Genomic DNA, 9,216 nt, shown 5'->3' on the forward strand with positions numbered 1-9,216 from the left:
GTTTTCAGAAAGTGATGAACACTTTCCTCTTTAAAAAAAAAACCACACACCAAAACCTCCCCCACAAACAAAAAACTCAAAAACCCCACAGCCTCCTTTAATGGATTTTTAAGCTGAACATCCTCCAAATTAAGGTGTCTCAACTCACTTTGCTTTGAAAATCTGTTACTATAGGTGGGTTTTTAAAGAGCAAGTGATACTAAGTCTGCTTTTAATGATGACTAGTGTGTAGTACACTGTATGTTGTATGTTGCATGATTAGGGTTCAAATTAAAGAGAAAAAGAACCTAATGGGAAACAGTGATATGAGGAAGATAAAAGCAGAGACATAAATACACCCAGGCAGTCTGGTAAGTGGGTTCGAGGCATAGGAAGAGCTTGGAAAATACATACAAACAGGGTTTTGGTACCCAGCACACTGAAGTAGTATCACCTGCAAATGCTTGGATGCTGAATGGATGGGAACAGTTTAACAGGGGTCTGGCACACCTTTCCTTTCTGAGCTCTGGGGGCAGGACAAGTCTGTGCAGTGGCTGCATCATGGGACCTGAATTCCCATCCCAGTGCTGTCATGAGACAAACAGAAAGTGCTCAACCCCTCTGGAAAGCAAAGATATGGGGAATTTTATTACTTTCGGTTCGCTTTAAGAAGATCTCAATTCAGTGTGGTTTCCAGCTCCCTGTTTCAGGGTCAGAAGAGACTCCTAGTATGCCTTTTTTCTTAATGCATTTGTTCCCACTTTCTCTATGTTCCTGAAGGATGGAGCTTTCCACCTTCCCATGGCCGTTGCAAACTGCCAGTTGGATTTTTCTCTCTGTGTTGTCTTTTCTCCCAGCCCTAAATTTGTGCCCATGCAAGGCTCCCAGCCCTGTGTCATATCTAAAGGTTAGGCTGGAGCTGAAGGAAATGTGCCCAAGAGCCTCACTAGCTCTTGGGGTGCCTGGCCTGCTGTAGAATAGATGGCCAAGAGATCCCTGCTGTTTTTAATAGCTCTCTGACAGTCTGGGCCAGCAAACATCGTACACGTCATTATAATTCAGTTTCCACTCAGGCAAATGACCTTTGCAGTGGTTAAGTAAAACACCTCAAACTTTCATGGTCCTTTTAAAGAGCTAGTGACAGTTTCCTTGCTGGTGGGCTGTGTATTCCTCGGGGAATACAGGCTGGGCTTGCATGTGGGCAAAGGACAGGCTTGTGATCCATGTCGTAACAAATAATATTCCACCCCAGTCTAGTTCCCTGTAACCTACCTTCACAGAGCATATCTTCCAGAGCGCAAGCTTCCAGGGCTGGGTGATGCTGTCTGGGAGCAGCGGGGTTGTCTTCCCAGCTTTCCCGGCCTCTAGCTGAGCGGGCAGGCCTGGCCAGAGGCAAGGAGAGGGGAGTTTTGCAATAGCAAAAGGGCTGGCAGCTATCTGTGAGATGTGGGACGCTGCCTTCTTCTTGACGGGTACGCATCCAGCCAAGGCTCATCTCATTGCCTTGGTAGTACCTCCTGACTGTGAAGTACAGGGAATAATCAGTGGCAGAGCATGATGATAACAGGTTAATCAGAGGAGAAATGATTCAGATGTTCATTCATCTGGGAAATGAAGCACTTCTGTAAAGACTCATTTTTTTCCCCAGATACTCTCTTGCAAGACTTGGAAGGCTTAATGTTGGAGATATAATATTAATTTTGCATTGCTTTCAGTTCTATATTTGTACATTTGGTTTTTTAGGTACTGATTTCTTCCTCAGCAGCTTTTGAGCATTTTGAAAGTGCTGTAAAAATGTTACTATTTGCAGTACGGCAAATGCAAAAGAAGTGTCTCCAGATTTAAAGCTCTAAATGGGGTCCCTGTGTGATCTGCCACACCAAGAAATAATGAGAAACCCTGCCTCAGAGATGCTGGAAAATGAGCAAAAGAAATGGAAGAAAACCAAAGCAGAGAGTAGCCAAATGACTTGTTGGAGGAGCCCCAGCTTGGCAGTTGCAGACAGAGGAAGGAGATTTGTCTCCTGAGTCCCAGTCCAAGGCAAGGGATGTCCACTGGAATGAGCTGTCTCACCTGAGAGCTTTCAAACATCACCTCTAGCCCCTGTTCTCTAAGTTTCTTTCCTTTGGTAAAATTATGATGTTTAGAGAATTGTCAGGGCGTCATGTAGAGACTTACGGGCTTGAGTCCAACCCTTTGATGGTCCCAAGTGGATGGAGGCTTTCTCCCAGTTCCTAGTGGAGCTCCCAAAGCTGCCTTCAAAAGTTGTGTGGAGGCACTGTCTCGAGCTGATCGGACAGAGGAGACAGTTGTTGGAGCACACCTAAAAACTGATCTGTCCTGTGTAGACACTGTGCCTCCCGCTCAGATCAGAAGTGGTGGCAGGATGGCATGTGAAACTTCCATCATATGAAATTATTAAAGGGCTCAGCTCTGTCTGCGTGGGCACAGAATGAACCTTTTACAGTAGAAAATGTGTTGAGGCTAGTAAAGCAGTGGGGTTTTCTTCTTCCAGCTTGTGGAATTCATGGGAGAATTTATCTCCCATTTTATCTAAGGAAGATCCAAGCTGCACGTGGATCATTAGAGTTTTGTTCAGGTATATCTAATCCATTTGCTAACTGAACAGTTTGGCTGCAACTTCTGTACTCAGAGTAATAAGACTCAGTCGTCTTGACCTGGTTTCCTAAGAAGGTGAGGCTTAAGGATTTGCCTTGCTTGTCCATATTTCTGTAGTCTCCCTGTAATATTCCTGACTCTTTTGGACTATTTCAGTGAAATTAGAAAGAAGAGCAGAAGTGTGTAGGAAGGTGATCACCTTCCTATAGGTTTTGTGAAAATTGCAGCTGGGAAGAGTCCCAAATCAGGCCCTCTTGCTTTAGGATTTAAATATGATACGTGCTTTATAATGAGAAAAGCAGGGAAAGGATGTCAGGCCATTATTCTCTTGTTACAGAGAATGTCTCTCTATTTCCCCCTTGCTGATATCACCTGTCACAAATCAGGGGTATGGGAAGTAAGTGCTAAAATCATTGCTCCTCGGTTTTACAAGGCAGTAATTCAACACTTGAATATATAGACTATTCAGTGGAAGGCTAAGTGGTTATTGGAGTGAATGAATGAGATTATTGCTGATGAAAACCAGGGAATTGGAACTATTGGTATTGTGAAGATAACAAAAGAGAGGGGGAAAGATAATGGAAGATGATTGTCCTCTTTTTAAAAGGGTCGGTGTGCTGTCAAAAACCCAGACACATTTGTAGTCATTTGGAATCCCTACATCAGGCTCTGTCTTCTCTGTATGCTTGTAAAGCATGGGGTCAGCCCTGCTGGAACGGGCTATTTCCCAGCTTTGGGTGTTATAACACCTTGGAGTTTATCCTCCATGGTGATGAACCACCAGCGGTTCCCAAACGCTTCCACTGGCAACTTCCCACTTCTTGTCCAGAGCCCAGCTTCTTGCAGATGAAAGTTAGGCTTGCAAATACTAAGCGCTACAGTCTAGTTGGCTGATGAGCCCTATTCTGGGAACTGTGGTGTTGTATTTTGGTGTGGCTTTCACCTAACTGCAACCTGCCGTAGCTGCCACCCAGGTGGGGTTTGTTCTCTTTCCCATAGCAATAAATGAGCTACGAATTCCTGACAAGGGTATCCCTGGATGTAGGATATGCTCTCACCCAAAGTTTGTGTTTTATGGTGACCCTCTCACAGTCTCTTAGACTGTCTTCTGAGGTCTCTCTCTTATTTTTTTCAGCCACTTGTAAAAGTCTGATTGATCCCTTCCTATCCACTACTGGGAGAGTCAGTATGGAGGAGGAGCGCCTCAGTGACAGGGCAAAGTGCTACAAAACAGCTGCAAAAAGCTTCTGGGAATAGGGGAAAATCCTGCAACTAAGGGGTACTTTGGGTCTTCCCTGTAAGGAAGCTACCACTACTGTAGTCTCCCCTTCACCAGTGAGGGGTATCCTTAAGGAAGGGTAGCTATAATAAAACTCAGCCAAATGGTGGAAATATGATCGACTCCTCCATTAATCTGATTAGAGCCAACAGCCGTTATGTGGAACATTTGCTCCTGCCCTGTATGCAGCTGTATACTACAGTGTAACTATTTATGGGCCTGGCTCCAATGGGATTTATGGATGGCGAAGTACTACCAGTGGATTCAATTACTGCCTAAGATCACTGCAAATGCTGCAGCAAACTGCAGTGGCCACAAAACAAGCTTTTCGCAAGGGCTGTGTGACACGTGTCCTGCTAGGGAGAAATTCCCCAGCCATGAAGAGATGGAGTTAAACGGCTTCCCACAGCCACACTCTTTTCCCTTCTTAAGGCTTTCAAGTTGTTTTTAGCATTGCCTCTGTGCCTTCTCCATTGCTGGCTATCTTCCTTGCATCAGAGGAAGCAGATCAGTGTACTGTCATCCGCAGGCTTCAAGGGTGGCCGTTCATTACGGGATCTATTGCATTTCTTGGCCAAATTTGCCATCTTTCACTCTCTGGGTGAAGTGGAAGGAATGCACAGCATCTGAAGGTGAAGGGTGGCTGCAAGGTGTCCCGCCCAGCGCAGAGGGTGGCAAAATCAAACAGGTCTTGTGCCTCTGGAGTTGAGGGCTACATGAAAGAGAACTTAATCCTCTTCTCCCCCTTTCTGCTGGCAACTCTTAGCATCTGGATTGCCCAAACATTGGGGATCAGGTTGTTCTTGGGTGTCCTGGGCTGTGCTCAAATGCTTCCTCCCCATGAGCAGCAGGGAGGGCGCAGGTTTCCTTGTGCTAAGCTGGTTTTGCTGTACTCCCACATTACATTTTGCTTTCCCCTTGCTGTGATGCTGTAAACTGGATTTGTGAAATGGTCTGGAGTAAAATCCACCACCCTTCTTCAAAAGGGGCAGCATGGAGACCAAAACAAGTGGGTGAGACAGAGGTGGGGAGAGGGGTAAAACCGAAGTGTCTTCAGGTAGTTCTCCTGCAGGAGGAAACAGCAGGGACCACCATGCTGTGAAAGGTGGGTCAAGCAACACTTAGGAATACAAAGCTTTGGTGACACAGTAGCAGGCTCTGTTTTGAATCAGCAGCTGTATTGAGAGCTGTTTTGTTCTGCTTTTCCCCAACAGCTTTTGAGAGAGTGGTTTTGATTGTGAAACCGCAAAAATCCTGCAGGATGCGAAGATGTGATGGTCCTCTTTGGATCTTGGAGTAGCTGTGCATTGCACCTGCCCAGGTAGGCAGAGATCTTCATGCTCATCCTCTGTTTTTAAAGGTCTGTTGTGCCAGTGGGCTGGTACCAGGATGGTGGGCAATGCTTGTCCCCAGACACTAAATGCCATGTTTACAGTTGTGCCAGCGTGGCCATTGGCACAGTGAGCCCCTCATCTCCTCTCCTAGCTTGCAAAGCATCACCCAAGCCAAGCAATGTCACTTCTGCGGTAGCAGCATCCCTGATCCTCACTCCAGAGCTGGGAAGGAGCTCTCTGAAGCCCAGTTGGTATGAAGTGATATTCTGTAATATTTGGCAAAGACGGGGGGTACAGGAGGGATATAAATACGTTTGCGATAAAGGGAGAATGGTGGTGTATCAGTTTCCAGCTCATGGTAAGGGAATGTTTGATGAGGAACATCCTGAATGATGGAAGAGTTTGCTTTTTATTTCCAAAAGAAAAAAGGAAAAAAAACAACAAAAAAACTACCTGTCAGATCTTGCGGTGATCATTTAATTAATATACTAAGACTTGCTGTTAAGGTCAGGCACAAACAAGTTTATTAGCTAGGCCTGAAATTTGATCAACTGTTTGAAGTTAATTAAACTCTGACTCCTATCTTCAGCTATTGCAGAAGGGCTGGGTCCTAAACTGCTCTAAATCAGCCTAACTTCATGGGCTTTACGCAGCTCCAGATCTGGCTCACACAAACAATTTTTCCAGAAAATTACTGCTACCGAGAAAAGCAAAGGTAAAGAGGAAAAACAAAACCAAAAAGGCAAGCAGAAGGTATAAGCTACATTGATTGATTTGGAGAGAAGAGTCAATGAAGCAACCCTCTCAGTATCAGCTATAATCTAGAAATCCATGCTTACCCCGTTTGCTGAGGTTAATGAGCTGTGCTTGGCCATTGAAAGGCCCAGCTGTAAAGATGCTGCAGTATCCATCCACACCAGCTATGATACTGAATTTGGGGTTTTGAGTCTATGTTGCCCTGAGCTTAGTTATCAGCTTTCTGCTGTATTGAGAGTGAGTTTGGGTGCTAATGTTGCACACCCACTGTGCACAGGGATCCCCCTGAAAGCCTGAAAAAACCCACTGGCCTGAAAGCTCCCACTCCATGGGGCCCCAGTTCCCTGCTTTGTGCTCCTCCATCCCACATGGCCGAAACAAGGGGTTGCCTGAAAACTCACAAGACTGTCTGTGTCAGCAGGGTCAGGGAGACCCAAGGCTGCTCTGGCCCTGTTGGCTTCAGGCCATCTCCTGATGGAGACAGCACTGCAAGCCCATCCACAGGAGCCATTTCAGCCCTACTTAGGCTTGGTTTCTCCCTTGACATCAAAATATCTCAGTAGTGAGCCTTGGCACCATTACGCATGTGTCCAGCTGGGTTTTCTTGATGCTCTTGCCCTTTCGGGTTCTCCCCAAACCCTATGGGGTTGTAGGGAAGGCAGGAGACTTCACGGAGCCAAGGGCAGCCTGTGGGGACAGGGGTTGTGGCGCTCTACTTCCTGGGAGTTGGGAACAGTGGTGGTAGAACTTATGCAACATCTGTAAAACTGACATGGGGAGGCATAGAGCATTTTCACCCAACATATGCAGCGTTTCCTTGAAAACCTGCCTGTGTGGCTGAAGAGCATGAGGAGTTGTCCTCCCCTGCAGGGGCTTGTGGAGGAGCTTGGGTGGCTTCAGGCCAGATTGGGAAAGATGTGCTTTTTGTTTTTTTCGAGGGTGTATATGACTCACTTAGAGGCTGTGCACTTCTGAAGGGCTTCCACATTTCTCACATCTCTGTCATCCCACGCAGTTTACAAATACAGCCTCATCTGTGTGGGCTTTTTGGTTTGAGCGACTTTCCCAGGGCTACCCAAGAGCTGAGTCCCAGCTCTCCGGAGGTACGATTCCACCGCTGAGGGTGCGGGCATGTGCTTGGCAGCAGCGGGGTGGCTGCGGCTGTCAGGCTGCATTGCCACCTGCTGGGGGTACACAGCCCCTTTCTGAGGCCACTGCCACCCACCCACCAGCAAGGGCTGTCCCCAGGCCGGCTCCCCTGCCAGGGGCAAGCCTACCTGGGCTCCAGGGGCCTATTTTGGGTGGATCTGTTGGCTCCTGCTCTGTTGGATTTTGTCTTCGGACAATTCATAATGTTGTGAGTTGTAACTCTTGGGGTTTAGATTTCCTGATCTGGGTCCTGGCCTTCAGTTCAGGTTTCTTTCCTGGGTGCAGCTAAACGGATGCGGGGGACACTTTGGCCAAAGGGCTCAGCTGCTCTGGGCAGGAAGATGTGAGGAACCTATGTTGTTCTTCCCAATGTTAAAAAAAAAAAGTAAAATCTCTTGCAACAAATCAACTGTATGTGCTGGGACCTTGCTGGCCTGCAGCAGGACTTGTGGTCTCACTGGGACCAGCCACATTCCCTTGGGTGTTACTGTCAGAAAACCCCACTCAGATTTGGCCAAGGTGTTACACTGTCGTGGAAAAACATGAACAAAATAAGAGGGGAACGGGGAAAGGTAAGATAGTGGTGCACAGGGATGGAGGTCGGATGAGATGCTGGAAAGATGCGAGGTCTAGCTGCATAACTTGTGTAAATCAAGCCCTTCACCAGCAGTTTTGTGCCCTGCATAGCTACTTCTCCCACAGCTGCTTTTGTGGTATCGCACATGGGACTCGCAACCTTTCTTCTCCACCTTGCCCAGCTCTGTGCCTGTCAGATGGGAACAACGTCCCCGCTGGGGTTTGTGGAGGCCGAGTTGCTCTTCTGCTCCCCTATCAATGCAAGGAGGGTATCTGCCACACCGCCGCCAGCAGCCTACTCTGAAGTGGTTTCAAAGTGAAACCAGTGTGCATTAAACTGCACTGGTAGTTGGTAAACTGATGAGCTGTGTGTCTGACTGCTAATACTGTAGGGGCTGAGGACTGCTCATGGGGGGGGGATTTGTGTGGCAACATAGTATTAGCCACAGATTTAGCATCAGCAGTGATCACAGTTTGTGGGCATTTGAAAAATTAATATGCAGGAATGGGAAATTAAGTAAGTTGGACAGGGGCAGCAATAACATCAGTCTCCTTGCACTGTCCCTTTGTCGCCTCTTTCATAGCTGAGGCTGCTGTCAGATCTTTAGAGCTGAAACCACAGCAGGCTCTTGGGGGAGATGCACACCTACAGATGACGTTTGGTTAACAGTATTGGGGACATTTTTCATCTTATTGATCACACTGGTATACACAGGAGGTGAACACAAACTGAGCCAGATGGCAATGCATTCAAAATGTGTTTTTACTTATTTCTCAGGAGTAGAAGGCACTTATTTTTCTTAAACAGAACACTGCCATGGGCAAACATAACCATGACCAAAAACTAAGTGTTAAATGTCTACACTTCTGATAAAGTCCCTCTCGGCAGCTTATTGAAGCAGGAGCAGTTGCGTGTTTTCAGGCTTCGTCTTGCTCCCACTTTATCCGCTTGGCACAAAGATGCGGGCAGCACCACACCCCTGTACAAGAAAGGAAGGGCAACCAGAGAAACTCTGCACTATGCTTCTTTCCCATCCCGACTGCTGGACCCCCTCCTTGAAGAGGTTTACCACAAACCTTATTAGAAATGGAAACTGTAGAAAACCAGGCTATAGGACCTCAAGCAACCTAATTTATGCTTGTGCTGGAGGGCAGGATCACCTTTACCCGTACTGTTCCCAATAGTCTGGTCTTAAAGCCTCTGGTGCTGGACAGTCACAGCCTCCCCAAGGCAGCCTTTTCCTCCTTTCACTGGGCAGGAGGGTGCTTTTTTGGGAGGATCCACATGCTCTTTCTGGTGGCCGGTGCTGCACACAGGTGTATTCTGGTGCAATTAAGACTAAGCTGCAGGACCTGTGGTCTCCAATGGAAGCCACAGCAGGGAGGATGTGGCCTTGGATGGAGACAGTGCTGCAAAAGGATGTCCTGGGAGAAAAGCACAGCCTGCAAGGCAAAGCATAGGACTGGCCTCGATGGATTGGAGATGGGGGGAAAAACATGAAATACTCTTAACACTCAGGGTGG

Source organism: Gavia stellata, chromosome 8 (assembly GCF_030936135.1).
Source record: "Gavia stellata isolate bGavSte3 chromosome 8, bGavSte3.hap2, whole genome shotgun sequence".
Classification (NCBI taxonomy): Eukaryota; Metazoa; Chordata; class Aves; order Gaviiformes; family Gaviidae; genus Gavia; species Gavia stellata.